The sequence below is a fragment of the Sciurus carolinensis genome, chromosome 6, assembly GCF_902686445.1.
Source record: "Sciurus carolinensis chromosome 6, mSciCar1.2, whole genome shotgun sequence".
NCBI lineage: Eukaryota > Metazoa > Chordata > Mammalia > Rodentia > Sciuridae > Sciurus > Sciurus carolinensis.
The window spans coordinates 23,565,915-23,584,790 of record NC_062218.1 but is presented as its reverse complement, the minus strand read 5'-3'; positions in this window follow the sequence as shown (position 1 = coordinate 23,584,790).

Genomic DNA, 18,876 nt, shown 5'->3' with positions numbered 1-18,876 from the left:
GCTTCCAGTTTGCCTTTAAAACATTTCAAATATTTTGACTTAAATTGTTTCGCTTGATTATTAAAAAAAAAAACTTCTGCTAAAAGTCTTATAATATTCAAAGTTTCTTTATTTGTGTCTGTGATAATTTGACCATATAGATCTTTTTAATCCATCCAGAATTTATTTTCTTATGTGAGAGAAGACCCTCACTACATGTCTTTCTTTAATGCATAGTCAACTTTCTGAGCACAGTTTAATGCATAACTTACACTCTGCAAATTTAAGATGTCACTTTATATATATTAAATTTTCATACTAGAAAATCTGCATTTTGTCTTTTTGCATGATCTATATTTCTATTCTTCTTTTAAAAAATCACAGTATTTCAATTATAACTATAATTCCCTTTAATCCTAAAATAATATATTTTTCACATGTATATTACCAGAGTAATGAATAATACCATAATGCATGCAGAGGATCTGAAATGATGAAGACACATGATATAACTGTGTTTTGAGGAATCCATTGTGACATGAAGCAGATACAAATGCAAACACGTTTATTATAAATAGTGGCAAATAGGACACTACAATGTAAGTTTGTATCATGCAACAGAGATTTGAATGAGTGGCAATTTTGACAACATTATCAGGGACTATTTTTTAATATAAAAGTTCAGTGAAAAACTCATGATTAATAAAAAAGTCAACATTGTAAAGATTGAAGTAAACTATAATGGTCATTAGTCTAAAAACTATTTAATTTTCATTTTCAGTTGTCACAGATTTTCTTATATCAGATCAACCTCTTAACCTGATTATAACAGGATAAAATATATAAAACACCACTCTGAAGTCATGGAAGAACAATATTAGGAATTGGATCTGAGTGAGAAAGAGAGAGAGTTTATATAATCTCTTTTATCTTGTAGTATGAGTTGATTCATAGATGTGTGATGCTCAGAAAGTGATAATAAAAACATCAATTTAGATCCTTTGTGACCTAATGAATATAGGAAAAAAGACATTGGAGTTCAGGTTTCTGGTGGTATCTAATAAAACATCCCATCCAAAAGAAAAGATGGGGCAGTAATGTGAGCTAGGTACTACTTTCTACTTTTACACTGAAAGCATGAGGACACTGCTTCTTAGCTTTTTTATTTTATTTTACTTTAAGATGGAAGAATGAGATCAGAAGGAACAAAATGTTATTGGCTCTTTGTATCAGGAAAGTGAATTTCTCTTGATCCTTCAAAAGGAATGTAGTATTTTCTACTCCTTAAACTTGTTCCAAAGATGCTAATTTCAGAAATCTGGCCTCTAGAACTTTTTAATTTGTATTGTTTCAAACCATGTAGCTTGTCCTAAATTGTTACAGCAACAATAGAAAACTAATGAACTATTATTCATTCAGAGTGCATAAAACCATGTACAGAAAACACCAAAAACATTTAGGCACATGTAGAGCCAAGGAGTATTGAAGACACATGAGATATAGATCAGTAAAAATCAATGAAAGGCATTATAGAGTGCAACATGTAGCCACTTAAGTTAATAATTTCTTTTAATGTACACAGATAGTTAAAACGATGTATTACTGGTTCATATTGTAGGATAAAATTGAGTGTAGTGTGATTGAACAAAAAAGCATTTAATTTTACAATAGTATACTTTTTCATATATACATTACCAGACAAATGAATTATTATTGGCTCAAAAATCTCTTTTCAAATTAAATGAAAACTTTAAAAGTATTTATAGAGGTTCATTTATTCTTTTTAATACACCTGAAATTATCTTCTTACTAAAACTGATATGCATTTCACAAAATTATCAAGATGCTGCCATCAAATGTCTATTTCCCACATTCTGTGCTATGTGAATACACATGAGTATAAAACCAGATATTTTGAGAGACCAGTCTATGTTCATTGTCAAATTTGGGAGTACCTAATCAAAATATTAAGGACTTAAAAATATTTAATGAAAAAAACAGTATACGATTACACATGCCTTTTACTTGGTAAAAAAGTGGTAGAAAATGATATAATTTCCATTATGAGGATTATATTTCCTCTGTGCATTCTCTTTTGGTAGTAAAAAATTACTTTAGAGGTATGTTCAATTCATTAGACTGTGATATCAATGACAAAAATTTTAAAGGACAGTCAAATAGAAAAAGTGCTCTAAAAATTTAAAAGAAATCCATTTATAAACTTAATTTCTTAAAATTAGTATCAATCAACTCCAGAATCTTCAAATATCCATGTATTCATAAAATCTGGTCTATATGTTTTCAATGCATCACTATTTGATGTTGTTGGTGTAATTATTTTATCTATTACTAGTAAACAATAATTGATGAAAACTTCTTTGAAATAGGCATTTTTATAAAACAGGCCAAACAAGATTTATGAACACACTGTCAAAGTTCTAAAGTAACACATATCTTTGTTAAAAGAATTAAAAATGTTCTTTTCTTGGGTTTGAATTTGCAGTATCATACATTTCTTATAAGAACAAGATATCTCATTTTCAAAGCTCAGAAGAATAAATATATTTTAGCTTATTTTTTATTAAAGCATTATACCTATGCATAAAACTAGGTTCATTCTGACAAAAATCACAAGTGCATAAATTTGATTTACTTCAGTTTATCCTCACTTTCCTTCCCCTCCCCTCTCCCCTCATTCTCCTTTCTACATTGGTCTTCCTTTCACTCAATTATTTTTGTTTAGTGCTTTATACATGTGCATAAAGGTACAATTCACAGTAGTATATGTATACATATAACTTGTATGGTTTTGTTAAATTCATTCCACACTTCCTCCCCTATCCTGTCCTTCCTGCCTCCCTCTCCTGATTTCCTGGTCTTCCTATATTTTTATGGGATTTAACCTCACCTTATTTTCCCCTTATTTTGCTCTAGCTTCTGCATAGAACAAAAAAGAAAAACTCTGATTTTCCGAGTCTGGTTTAATGGCCATACCACCCCAAACAATCTACAGATTAAATGCAATACTTTTCAACAAATTAATAATATTCTTCTAATAATTAGAAAAATACTAAATGTTATAAAAAATTAGAGAAAATCCAGAAGAGCCAAAGTCAGCATAGGCAAAATGAACAAAGCAGGAAGCATTACTCCATCTGATTTTAAAATTAACTATGAAGCAGTAATAATTAAAACAGTATGTATTGACATAAATAGGGACAAATGGACTGATGCAATAGAATAGAGAGCCTAACCCACACATCCACAGCCAATTGATTTCAAAAACGGACCTGAGAACATGCATTGGATAAAGAAGAGTCTTTCAATAAAAGATGCTAGAAGAATTGCATATCCACAAGGCAGAAGAATGAAACTAAACGCTGTCTCTCATCAATTACAAAATCAACTCACATGGGTTAAAAAGCTACATGTAAGATGGAAAAAATGAAATGCATAGAAGAAAATGCAGGACAAATATCTCACAACATTGAAATGGTCAAGGATCTTTCGACAAGGCCATAAATGCACACAAAACCAAAGTAAAAGCAGGTAGGATATATCAAAGTAAAAAGTTTCAGCAGGGCAAATGAAACCATCAGCAGACTAAAGGGTCAACCTGTGAACTGGAAGAGAACATATACTAACTGACAAAGGCTTTGTATTGAGGGCATATAAGGAACAAAAACTCAATGGCAAAAGTCAATACTACAGTGAACAAAACCCAAATAACTCAATTAAAAAATGGATGGCACATCTAAGTAGATTTTTTTTTAAAAATACAAATGACCAGCAACTATATGAAAAGTGTTCTGAAACATACATTATTACCTCATGTGTATGCATGACTGCATGACCATTGTGACCCTGCAATATGTATGAACAGAAAAGTGAGAGATTACACTCTATGTATGATCTATCAAAATGCATAAATGCATTCTACTGTCCTGTACAACTAATTAGAACAAATGAAATAATAAATAAATAAATAAAAAGAAAAAAGTGTTCAATATTACTAATCATTTGACAATTAATAATAAAATTGCAATGCTGTATATCATCTCACCCCAGTAAGAATGGCCATTAGTAAAACTTTAAAGATAAAAAGTGCTTATAAGAACATCGAGGAAATGGAAGCCTTGTACTGCAATGCAAATCATATAGGCAATATAAAAAGTAGCAGAGAAATTTCTCGAAATGAAAGATAGAACTCAAACATGACCCAGTAATCCTACCACTATCTATAAAAAGGAATTAAAATGATTTGCTTGATAGACATCTATACCGCCATGTTCATTAGAGCACTTTTCCCAACAGCCAAGAAATGGGAACAACTGAAGTTTCCATCAACTGATGAGTTAATAATGAAAATGTGGTACCTATACAAAATGGAAGAGTTTTGATCCATAAAAATAATGAAATCTTATCATTTGAGATAGCATGGATGGAACCAAAAACAATAGAAATTGATATTATTAATAGAAATAAGCCAGGTATACACAAAAATGGTACCACATGGTTTCATTCAAATGCTGAATCTGAAAAAGTTAACATTACAGAAGCTGAGAATAAAACAGTGGTGAGAGTAATGAGGAGAGAAGGATGTGGAAAGATTGATCAATGGGTATAAAATACATTTACATAAGAACAAGAAGTTCTGGTGTAAAACTTTTGAGAAAGGAGAATCTCTTAAACAAATAGTTATGGGAAATCTGGATATCTATATGTAGGAGATTTAAACTAGATCCCTTTGTCTTATCCTGCAAAAAAGTTAGCTCTAAATCTGTCAGACATTTATGGGTAAGACCAGAAGCTTTGCAACTGTTAGAGGAAAACATGGCAGAAACACTGTATCATACATGCAAAGTCAATCACTCCCTGAACAGCACTCCTATAGCACAGGAAGTGAGACCAAGTATCCATAAATTGGATGGCATTCAATTGAAAAGATTTTGTACAGCCAAGAAAACAGCCTACATAAAGGGAAAAAATCTCTACCAACTTCTCTACCCACTGAGGATTAATATCCAGAAAAAGAACTCAGAAAACTCACCCCCACAAAAAATAACTCTTTCAATAAATGAACAAATCAACTGAACAGACAAATCCTCAAAAGGAGTACAACTAGCCAAAAGCATATGAAAAAAAAAAAAAATGTTCAGCACCTTTAGTCATCAGGTAAATGCAAAACAAAACTACACTGAAATTCTCAATCCAGTCAGAAGAGCAATTGTAAAAAATGCAAATAAAAATTGCTGGTGAGGATGTGGAGGAAGGAACTTCCATACTGTTGGTGATGCAGTCACTCTGAAAATCAGTAATGCAGGTTAGGCCCCAAAATAAAAATTGAACTTCCAAACAATGCAATTGTGTCATTCCTTGGTATTTTCCAAAAGGATTAACATTAGCACACTTCAGAGATTCATGCGTACCCATGTTTATCACCAACCTAGGTATCCAATAAACAAATGATTGGATAAAGAAAATGTGGTGTATATACACAATGGAGTTTTATTTGGCCACAAAGAAAAACTAAATTAAGTAATTTGCAGGAAAATGCATGGAACTGGAGAACATGTTAAGCAAAGTAAGTCAGACTCAGAAAGATGAGTGCCATAAATTTTCCCTGTATGTGGAATCTAGAGGGAAAAATGGAGGGGGTCGAAAGGATGTCATGAAAGTAGAAGGGAAACCATGAGGGGCAGAGAAAGGAATTCAGGGGGAAGAAAGACTGGAGGGTAAGGGGTAGTACTGGGGAGTCAAATTGATCAAATTATGTTATGTTCATGTATAAATATGCCACAATTAATGTTATAAGAAATTATATATATATATATTATTCTGTATAATAAATATGTATAATAAATATGTATAATAAATATTCTGTATAATAAATAAAATTATATATATATTATTCTGTATAATAAATAAATAAATAAATAATTTATTTATTAAAATAAATATTTTAATAAATAATAAAATAAATATTATTTTTAAAAATTATTTTGTGCTATTACTCAGTAGGATAATATAGATAGCATTAATACGCTATAAATTTCAAAATGCTTTAATAATTTTGAACTATCTTGCTGTAAAGAAACCACAATTGTTTGAGAAGATAGGTTCAACACAATTTAAACATTACATAATTTATGCATGCATTGAAGTACTACATGGCACCCCTTAATATGTATGATTTTTATATTTCTATTTGTCAGCTAAAAATAAATTTTAAAAAGTTAAAAATAAGTTGACTTTATATTTAAAAAATCAATTTCATGGAAAACATTCCTTTTTAGAACTGAAATGTTTTCAACAAAACGCAACCCCTCTCATCTGAAGACATTTACCTCTGCGTGTCAGTTGTCACTGTCCTTACTCAGACTTTTCACTTCAGCCTTAGGAACGTCTGACGGGGACCCAAAGGCACGGTATCCTCATTCACCTCTTGCTCTTTGCTCATAGTCTTCTATTGACCTATTAAAATAAGAAAATAACACTTGCATGTGCTCTTGGTTAGAACTTGCTTAGATCGCATTTCTTATTGGCTCTCTATTTATTATTCAGTTTGTTCTTCTTGCTAGGTTCTGTGACAGCAAAGTATGCTACTTTTACAATTCTGTCTCATATGTGGTAGGAAATTCTACCCCTGATTTCAAAGATGAGTTTCATGATTTCAGTGTAACCCACCTTAAAATACTTTTTTATGTTCATATATGAATACACCACAGTGAAATTCCACATCATGTAGAAGCACAAGACTGGAACCCTAATTAGAATAAGTTATACTTTATGTATGTATAATATATCAAAATATACCCAACTGTCAAACATATCTAAAAAAAGTAAAATAATTTTAAAAATTAAAATAATTATCATTAAGACATAACTGTGAATATCTTGCATTGAAAACACCTGGATTTGGTTTATTTGAAATCTTTAATGAAATAAAACTCAGAAATAGGCGAGAGAAGAGTGTCGACATGTTATTAATATTTTGAATATTACAAAAATAAACTTTGATAAATCCCTGATTTACTCTGAAAAATACATCAGAGACATTTTGCCTCGCAAAGAAAGATTAGGATTGAAATCAGAACTTGTCAAATATTCTAAGATATATATTTTATATAACTAAAGCAGTAATGTCTGTACTTAGGACTTTCTTAATGTAGTACAGCACAATTCTAATAAGAACATAAAGCATAAGCCTAAAACCTGAATATGATAATAGGGTGGACTTACCTTTACTGAGTAACATTGAACAAAATTTAATGAAGAAGTACAGAGAGTCAGATTAATTCCTATTTTAGTCTACCAGGATTTATTTTACATGGAGTCTTGAAAAGCACTTTATTTCCCACCTTATGTTTATTTTGGTTCCCTTCTTGATTCACAATTAATATTAAGAATATAAGGCTGGGAGTGTAGAAGTAGTCCAGTGGTAGAGTATTTCTAATGTGCAAGAGACCCTGGGTTCAATCCCCAGCACTGAAAAAAAAAAATAAAACTCTAATATTAAAAATATGTATAATAAAATAAATTGTAATAACAAGTAACAAAAACAAATTTAATTGGAATATATGTTCAAATAAATGGCATATTTCTGTAGGGTTAAAATACTAGACAAGAAAATAGTTTTCTATTTTGCCATTATAATTGGCAAGGACAAAATAGTTGTTCCTAATCTCTTGCTTCTTTACTGTTTTTCTGTATTTCTGTCCTTCCTTTTTTCTTTCCTCTCTTCTGTCCACAAGCAATTAAAATCCTATTGAATGTTCAATTTTAAAAATTAGTGCAACTACTCTGGAAATTAGTATGAAGAATCCTCAAAAACCAAGGAATGAACCACCTCATGACACAGTTATCCCACTCCTCAGTATTTATCCAAAAGATCTAACATCAGCATAGTATAAGGATGCAACCACATAAATGTTTATAGCAGCACAATTCACAATAGCCAAACTATGGAATCAAACTAGGTACCCTTCAACAGATGCATGGATAAAGAAAATACACAAAAGAGTATTATTCTGCCATGAAAACATATGAACTTGTAATTTACTGGTAAATGGATGGAACTGGAGACTACAACGCAAAGTGAAATGAATCAGACTCAAAATGTCAAGGATTGAATGTTTTCTCTGATATGTGGAAGTTAGTATAAAATTGGGGTGGGGAGAGAGATACAGAGAAGTAATTGAGGAATTCGATCAAAATACAAGAAAGATCAGAGGATTAGAAGAATGGAGACGGGGAGGGATGGGATAAATAAAAAAAGAAATGAATCTTACCTAACTTTCCAATGTACATATGTGAAAATACTACAGGGAATCTCATCACTATGTATATCCACAAGACACTAATTCTTTTGAAATAAAGATAAATAAATAGATCAGTAGAGTAGAGGAAAGGGAACAGAGGGAGGGAGATGGCACAGGGTAAGGGTATTAGGGACTTAATTGAAGCAAACTACACCCTATGCCAATCATAATGTTATGTATAACTACTATGAAATGATATAAAAATAAATAAATATCTAATTCAGCAGGGTGTTAGGAAGCAAGAGGATTAAACTAACGCATAGCAATTATATGACAACAAACAAAATTAGGCATTAAAAAAAAAAGAAAAAAATGTCCTACCAGAAGATTCAAACCAGAGGCATTACATGAAGGGACAATAAGACTAAGGAAAGTGTTCACAAAACTAAACAATCTTAGGAGCTGGTTTTGTGATAGCATACCACAAACTTCAAACTGGGAATTTTAAATAGAGAATCTAAGATGGAAGTACAGAAACCACACTGGAAATTCTCTCTCTCTCTCTCTCTCTCTCTCTCTCTCCCTCCCTCCCTACTTCTTTTCTTTCTTTCTTTTTCTTTCTTTCTTTCTTTCTTTCTTTCTTTCTTTCTTTCTTTCTTTCTTTCTTTCTTTCTCTTTCTTTCTTTCTTTCTTTCTTTCTTTCTTTCTTTCTTTCTTTCTTTCTCTTTCTTTCTTTCTTTCTCTTTTCTTCTTTTTCTTTCTTTCTTTCTCCCTTTTTTCCCTAAGACATGGTTTAGCTTCACTTGACTATAAAATATTTACTCCTATTAACATGAACAAATAGAGCTTCATAAATATTGGTTTATAATAATTAAAATGAAGGTATTGTTGGTTTGATTAGAAAGGAATGGTTTCATTTAAAAAAAACTGCCTTCTGTTTAGGATGAAGCAATATGTATTTTTGGCAATGCTATGGTCATTTTATTGAGTTGTTTCACTTCATTAACATGAAATTTTAAATTTCAAGATGAATTTGAATAAATTGATTTAGAACACCTTTATTTTCATATACACTTAAAACATGATTAAGCATACACTTAATTTGACTAAATTTCAATTCCAGTATGTCATTTTCGTCATTAATGACCACATCACAGATGGGAAATGGATTTTCTTAGCATTGTGTAATTTAGTCATGTTTTTAAGTCAAATTTTATAAACATTGGATTTGTAAATCTAAATTTTAAAAATCTTGAATCTTAGAGAAGACATGTTTTAGTCAGCTTTTTTGCTTCTGAGACTGAAAGATTCAATCAGAACAACTGTAGAGAAGGAAAGGTTTGTTTAGGGGCTCACAGAGAAGTCCAGAAATGGCTGGCTCCTATTCCTCTAGGCTTAAGGGAGACAGAACATCATGGCGGACAAGAGTGGCAAAGGGAAGCAACTCACATGATGATCAGAAGGCAGAGAGACTCCACTCTTCAGATACAAAACGTATACCACATAGCCACGCCCCACCTGCCTCGAGTTACTACCCAGTTAATCCCATCAGGGATCAATTAACTGATTAGATTAAGATGGCCCAATCATTTCTCCTCCAAACCTTCTTGCATTTCTCACATATGAGATTTTGGGGGATACCACATTCAAACTTTAACAACATGTAAATTATACATCACAAGAATTTGGCTTAATATAAATGTGTTACATTTGATTATTTGTCTCAATTTTTTGGGTGAATTTTCAATTGAATTAATATATGTATTAGGGAAAGTACATAAATTATATATGTACAAACTAGTGCATTGCCACAAAATGAACACAATGAGTTACTATAACCTAGATTTGAAAAAAAGAAAATGGAATATTATCAGAACTACAAAAACTTTTTAGGTTGTTTCTCTAAATACTACACAAACACCCAGGAGCAAGTTCTCTTCTGAATGCTATCACCATAGATTAATTCTTCCATTTTACTTCATATAAATGGAATCACACTGTACATCTGATTACATATCTAGCGGCTTTTACACAATGCTATGATATAAAGTATCCATAGAAAAAGTTTTCCTAAGTGATTTTACCAACACGTGCTCTTATCTCCTGTGTCGAATTCTTCCTATTGTTCCACTTCGTCATCAATCCCATTACATTTCTGCCATTCTGATAGAACACCTCACTGTGGCTTCAATTTGTTTAACTTGCACACAAATGAAGACCAGTAACCTGCAATTTTCACATTGATTATGTACATATCATTATGAAGTGTTCATTCAAGTCCTTCTCCTCCCATTATTTCTTACCAGATTGTCTTTTTTGTGTGTGATTTGAAGATGTTTGTATATATTATGGATATAAGAATTTTTTGTATGCATTGATATCAAATGTCTTTTACCTAATTAAGATGAAAGTTTTCACTCTCTTGAGGATCCCCTTGGATTAACAAAATGTCTTTATTTCATGTAATCCAATCTGTCAGTCTTTCATATTATGATTAAAAATATTTTGTTTTAGCTTATAATATATTGATTTACCTTAAAATCATAACATTATTTTTCTATGTTAGTGTCTGAAAGTTACTTCCTTACTTCTCAGATTTAGGTATACAATGGATGTTAAATTTATTTTTATATATGGCATGTAGTAGAGATCAAGTTTCACTTTTTTCTCACTTAGGCATCCTATTGATCTCACACCATTTAACAAAGATTCTTCCCTGATTATATTACGGATTTTTCTGTCACAAATTAAGTGAACCTGCATAACAGAGATATTTCTGAAATTTCTATTCTGTCTCACAGTTTTGATTTTTGTGTCTATACAACATTGTCAAATTTATAGTACCCTCACAATAATTCCTAATATCTGGTCAGATAATTCTTTCAAACTTGTTCTTTTCAAGTAGTGTTTCCCTTTTACATACATTTTAGAATCAAACTAGTAATTTTCTTTCTCTGACTCTTATACACATGCTTATACAATTCTGCTGTCGTAGTGTTTAGATTCAATTTGTATCTAATGTAAATGCATTTACATTATTTTAATAGTGATAATACAAATCTAATGTATTTACAGTATTGATTATTTCAATACTTGAGCACAATATAGAGTTTTAAATTTATCAATAATTGTATAGATTGACATATGCATACATTGCATTAGTGTTAACATTTTCTCAGTCAAATTTATTTTATTTATGTATAAAAGAGTGATTGATTTTATTTAAATTTCTTCATTTTCTGTTCACTCTTCTTAAGTTGATGAAAAATTGGTAATTGTACATTGATTGTATGATTATAAATTTCATCAGTTATAAAAGTTTTCTGAAGATTATTTAGTTTTTTAAATATATATCAATCTGCAAATAGTAACATTTTTTCATTTATTCCATTACTTATAACTTATAATTCTCATCATTTTGCTATTACCTTGGCTGATTTTTCCAGGAAATTTGTGAAGAGAGTTGTATATATAGTTTTATAGAGGACTATAGAGGACTGATCCCCAGTCAGGATCTCAGGAAGAGATTTTGCCAGTGTTTATGATATTTATTATAGTAAATATAATGGTAAATAGCCTTTATCAGCTTTTGAATTTGTATTAGTCACCTTTTTTGCTGCTGCAACTAAAGACATGACTAGAACAACTGTAGAGGAGGAAAAATTTATTTGGGGGTCTCACAGTTTCAGAGGTCCTAATCCATTGACCCCCAGCTACATTCCTCTGGGCTTGAGTTAGGTTGAACATTATGGCAGAAGAGTGTGGTGGAGGGGCTGAGCTCACATGATGATCAGAAAGAAGAGAGAGAGATAGATCTCCACTTCCCAGATAAAACTATGTACCCCAAACAATGCCCCACCTCCTCCAGGCACATTCTACCTGCCTTCAGTTACCACTCAGTTAATCACATCAGGTGATTAATTCACTGATTGGGTTAAGGCTCTCATAACCCAATCATTTCTTCTATGAAAATTCTTACATTGTCTCACGCATGAGTCTTTGGAAACACCTCACATCCAAACCATAATAGAATTTACTTCTAAATTCCTTTATATTTAAAGCCTTTCTTTAAACCATATATTGTAAACCTTATTAAATGACTTGTCTTTATTGTTGATATGATTGCTTTGTAACATTCCTCCCTCATTTTTTTTGTTAATGTGGTGATTTTTAAACTGTGAACTCACCCTGGTTTCCCAGAATAACTGGATTGCAGATATTTTGTTGTTAAACTTAGGTTAAACTTAGGTTAAACTTAGGTCATATGGTGTTTCCCAGGCTGGTCTTGAATTTGTGAGCTCAAGTAATTCTCCTACCTCAGCCTCCCTAGTATCCGAGACCACAGGCGTGAAGCTCCATCACTGGCCAGAGATGTTTTAAAATTGTTTTTTTATCATAGTTATATGTAATAATGGAATTCTTTCGTGATATATTCAAACATGCACATAGCATAATTTCTTCAGTTTCATTCTGCAGTTCTTCCTCTTTCCCATCCTTCTTCCCTCCCTCTCTGTTCACTTCCTCTACTCTTTTGTCTTTATGATTCCCCCCGAACCCCTGATTTTAAATCTATTTTTCTGTCTTTAGTTTCCAGGTATAAGAAAAACCATTTGACCTTTGACTTTCTTGGTCTGGTTTATTTCACTCAGCATGATGACTTACAATTACATTTATTTGTCAGTGGATGGCATAATGTCATTCTTCTTTATGACTGAGTAAAACTCTATTGTGTATTTATGACATTTTTTATGAGTTCTTTGTTTCATAATTTTAGTTTTCTATAACATCCTCACAGGTTTGTTGTTTTTGTTGTTGTTTTAGTTTTCTGGAATATGTTGGGCAGTGTTTGATATCAAATTTATGTAGCTATTAAATATAAGTTGGAAAGAATATCTGATCTTTCTATTCACTGGGAGTATTTGTATAAAATTAGTACGGTTCATTTCTCAGATATTTTAAAGAACTTACCCCTCACTCATCAGGGACTGAATTCTCTTTAAAACAAAATTGTTTTCATGTAAATATAGTATCCATATTCCATTGCAGTAAAATATGTATAACATAAAATAAAATTTAACATTTTGCAATTTAAATTATACAATTCATATAATTATATATTTTGTACATCTTCACTGTTTTACCACCATCCCCACTATTTCCAGAACTTTTTATTGCCCCAGAAGGAAAGCCTAAAATCCATTACACAGTCACTCCTCATTTGCTCCTGCCCCAGCCTCTGCCAGCCACTAATGCGTCCTACATATATTTGCCTATTGTGAACTTTTCACATAAATTATATCATCATACATCATCCCTTTGGTGTCCAGCATATTCCACTTAGCCTTATGTTTTCAAGAATTAAGGAATTATCCATGTGAAACATGCATAAATATCTCATTCTTTCTTTTCAAGTCAAATGTTATTCCATTCTGTAGTTATAGTACATTTGATTTCTCTATCTTCAGTCATGAACATTTGGGTTATATCTACCTCAGCTCTTATAAATAGTGCTGCTATAAATATTTGTATACAAGTTTGTGTTTGGCCACTTATTTTTTTATCTAGAAGTAATATTGCTAAGTGATATTGTAATTCTCTATTAACCTTATTGAAGAGCTACTAATATATTTTACACAGTGGTTTCAATATTTTACATTCACATGAGAAATGTGAGATGGTTGCAATTTTTCCATATCCTTGGCTGCTCCCAGTGTTTAAAACACAGAAACATGTGGTAATTAGGTTTCTTCTTCTAACTTGTATGTTTACAATTATTTATAGTAGATTAAAAATAAATTATAAGAAAATTATTTTTAATGCTAAGTACTCCATGAAGATACTTTAAATTTATTTGATTTGTTCTATTTTATTTCACATTTAATTGTGTGGTTTGTAGCTATATGATAACAATCATCTTAAAACTTTCTAGTTAAAGGAGCTGTGACTATGGCTATAGGAGAGTTTTGAATATTCGGTCTGCCACCACCTGCGCAATGTGGTGGATTAGAACTATGCTCAGGAGATCATTGCCCTGCCTGCAGGTGCTCATTCAAGTACCTATGAAATTGATGTCAGATAGACTTTCATTCAGCCACATATCCAGGCTAGTGTATGCAATTTCCATGAGAGAAGGTCAACTCTATTCCGAACTTGACTGTCTCTTAGAACATGTAGGTCAATATTTATCTGGCAGCATAGAATTGCTTTATTCCAATTACTTGCCAGGGAATACAATCTCAAATTCCCTTTTGCCCAATATCTATCTATCAAAGACTCTTCTGAGAGAAGTCTATTTGTGGCACATTTCTCCAAGGCTGTTCTGTTTATCAGTTCTTCCCCACAGTCTGAAGTCTACTGTTCAGTACTTCAGACAATCACAAAAATGAGTAATTGCATCACATCATGTTCTGAATCCTCATGAAATAATTGCAGCTATTGAATTATGTGTTTGTGTAAATCCATCTCCATTAAAAGCAACAGTGTTACAAAGCAATAGAGATTTCTACTGAAGAGAATACTTTCTGCTTTGTTTTCATATTTTTTTAATTGAGATTGCTGAGCAAGTGGATTGGCATTAATCTTATGGACTCTGTATATTTATACACAGTCCAGATTTCCCATTTTTTTCTTGCTACTAGAAAGTAAAGAACTGTACTGAAACCCATTCCCAGTGAGTACATTCTTTCTTACATGTATATTTTTGTAAGAAAATCTTCAATCTTTGCACCATTTTAAATGCTGCTTTGTTTTACTCTTTTTTTTCCTAATTCAAATTTGTTATATGTCACTAAATATTATATTAAATTATTTCTAGAGGAAAAGAAAGCACAAATAAGTAGCTAAGTAAGTAGAAAACTAAATATTTTCAAATGTTAGTTCACAGTGTTAATTCATATATTTGACTCTCCCTAACTCTTCCTCAATGTTGTCAAATTTTATATGGTATTTATATAAATTTTTGCAGTTGTTCTGAGTCTTGAAAAGTTTTTATTGTACTGACATCAAAGCAGAAGAGGAATGATTGATTCATACTATTATGCAGTACTTGATTGAATATATATTTGATTATTATTCTCATAATGTAATAATTTGAAAGATAGAGACAGAAAAAGTTTAACCAGATTTCATTGCCACTGAAGTCTCAAGAGGATACCACTTGAAAAACTTTCTTCTGTAAATCCAACATTTTATATATGTGTTTAAGTATATATTTTATGTTTTAAAATATATTTATATGTATATATTTTAGTAATACATGTGTATATTCATCTCAATCAGTGACCATTATTTTATAATAAGTCTACTTATGATTTGATGTAGCATAATTCATTAATTTAGGGATCCTAACCAACTCTTTTAGTTAGGACATAACTATGGCTAATCTCAGCTGTTATATCCTGGGTTTCTCAGATTGATCCATTTAGTATTTGAAATTTGTAAAATATAGGCTAAAAAGATATCAATATTGAATTGTATCACTATCTCTAAAATTAAGATTTGTGAGTTAGAATTTTATCAAATTTCTTATAATTCAAATAAAATTTATCTACATTTTAAAAAACTATATGTATGTGAAATTGGGAGCTTCTTCCAGAGCCACATATTAAATGTATTAAATATCTAGCTAAAAGAATAAATAAATTGAATGTACCTAACAAAAATTAGCTCATAGTATTCTTAATATGTATTTATACACACACACACACATACATATATATGTGCATATGTATATATATACATTCACACATATATTGTAAATAGTTGCCTTAAAATTGCCAAGATATAAGAGTGAGAGTATATACAAAAATGTCAGAATCCATGTGATCTTTGCATATTTTGTTCAATTTTGTTTGAATATTACATAGTGTCTTGTATGGAGTTTGATGACAAATTTAGTAAAGATTTTGTTAAGTAGTGATAACTTTACATTTCATTTCTTTTTTAATTTTTTTAACTTTTTAATTTTTAAAAATTTGTTCAAATTAATTATACCTAACAGTAATGCATTTTGACATATTGTACAAAAATGGAGCACACCTTATCATCCTCTGACTGTACATTTTACTTCTACATTGATAACATAAATAATATAGTAATACCTGATATATAAGAATAAAACATATACCCAAAATTGAGAAATATTGAATATATTTCAAATATTAAAAGATAAGTATCATTAACTTGCATTCATATTTAATTTTAATAAGAATCAAAGATTTTTTTCATGATCGTATATGTATACATATGCCTATATATGTATATATAGTTGCATTATAAATGTATATACTTAAGTATTTATTAGGTATTTCAAAAGTACTTTTATTCTATTAAGTTTAACACATCAGGTTCTCCATTTAATTAAATGACCTTGTAATAGATGATCTGTGATTTCAATTATAAAGCTTAACATCAGTGATATCTGTTAAGTCAGTTGTAGCCTAGTGACTCTCAGTAGCAGAGGACTGAAGAATATACCACTGAATCATTTATGGAGATACTGGGAACTTTTCTGATCTATTTTATTTATTATGCTCATAATATATTTCATAATTTATTTTGCATTAAACAGGAATACACTGTATTTTCTGGCATGATTTTAAAATAAATAGTGTATGAGGCATAATCTTTTTTATTTTCTTCACTTTTATTTGTAAATAACTTTTAAGACAAAAATATTTTTTAATTAGCATTCTTTTTCAATAAAAACTCAATAGTCTGTCATTAAAGTAGTATTATTTCTTCTCCTTAGAGATTGTCTGGCTTAAAAACCCCTAGTATAAAGTAAATTATTCAAAATTAGGCAAAAGCATGACTATTCAAGAAAATGTATAGGCTAGAAATTTTATTTTGGATATTGACTTGAAAAATATGAGCATTTTATGAAACTATTCTGGATCAAAGTGAACATTCAATTATAATGCATGATGAAGCAACGCATAACAATTTTCATTTTTTGCATTAAAATTCATACTTTCAGGTTAAAATAAATAATGCCCCTGGAGATGCCTTCTATTGAAAGTTGAAAAAGTCACCTGGAAATGAACAAAACAATGAATTTTGTAATACAAAAGTGCCATTGGTCCTAACATGAAAACTGCAGAAATTCACTTCAAAATTTAATCTTTTGGTGATGGGAAAAATCATTTACTATAAAATGTAGTGTTTCCAAGTGCCAGTGAGAGCTTAAAATGTACTGCAATTTCTACTAATTCTATATGAGAGGCTCTTCAACTTTTTAAGTAAAAAATTGCAGTTAATATTCAAATTGTAATGGAAAATATAAGTAAAGCTATATGTATATTTATCAGCAAGATAAAGAATGTATTTTGCTGCTATTGGTGAACTCTTTAATTGAAAAATTTAAGATAAATATTTGCATTCTTAAAGACAAGACATAAAAATTGATTTATAGCTATCCCTGTCCATGAAGATACAATAGGTTACTGGAAATTGGATGTTTGAAAATTGGGTTATTCATGGAATGTCATATGGTAAATAATTCATTGAAGGCTTTTGTTCTGAAAATAATCCAAAACACTTCTCAGAGAAACTTTACTACCTGGTTTTATGTTGAACCTCTAAAGGAGTAATGAAATTTATAAAAAATTTGCTTCTTTTCAGCAAAAGAAACAATCAAAAATGTGAAGAGAGAGTCTACAGATTTGGAGAAAATCTTTACCACACACACTTCGATAGAGCTCTAAATTCCAGAATTTATAAAGAACTTAAAAACTTAAAACCAAAAAAACAAAATAACTCAATCAATAAATGGGCTAAAGAACTGAACAGACACTTTGCAGAAGCAGATATACAATCAATAAACAAATATATGAAAAAAATGTTCAACATCTCTAGCAATTGAGAAATGAAATTAAAACTACTCTAAGATTTCAACTCACTCCAATCAGAATGGCAATTATCAAGAATACAAGCAACGATAACTGTTGGTGAGGATAAGGGGAAAAAGGTACACTTATACATTTCTGGTGGGCATGCAAAATGGTATAATGGTGTAACCATTGTGGAAAACAGTGTGGAGATTGCTCAGAAAATTTGGAATGGAACCACCATTTGACCCAGCTATCCTGCTCTTTGGTTCATACCCAAAGGATTTAAAATCAGCATACGACAGTGATGTAGCCACATCAATGACTATAGCAGTTCAACTCACAATAGCTAAACTATGGAACCAACCTAGGTGTCCTTCAACTGATGAAGGAATAAATAAAATGTGATATATATATATATATATATATATAATGGAATATTGTATATATATTTAATATATATATATATATATATAATGGAATATTACTCAGCTTTAAAGGAGAATGAAATTATGGCATTTCCTGGTAAATAGATAGAACTAGAGAATATCATGCTAAGTGAAGTAAGCCCATTCCCAAAAAAACAAAGACTGTTTTCTCTGATATGTGGATACTAATGCACAATAAGGGTGGGGGCAGTGCTAGGGAAGAATAGAGTTACTTTATATTAGGTAGAGGGGAGTGAAGGGAGGGGAAGGGATATGGGAGTAGGAGGGATATTACAGTGAAACAGACATTATTATCACATATACATATATGACTGCATGACTGATTTGATCTTACAATATGTACAATCAGAAAAATAAGAA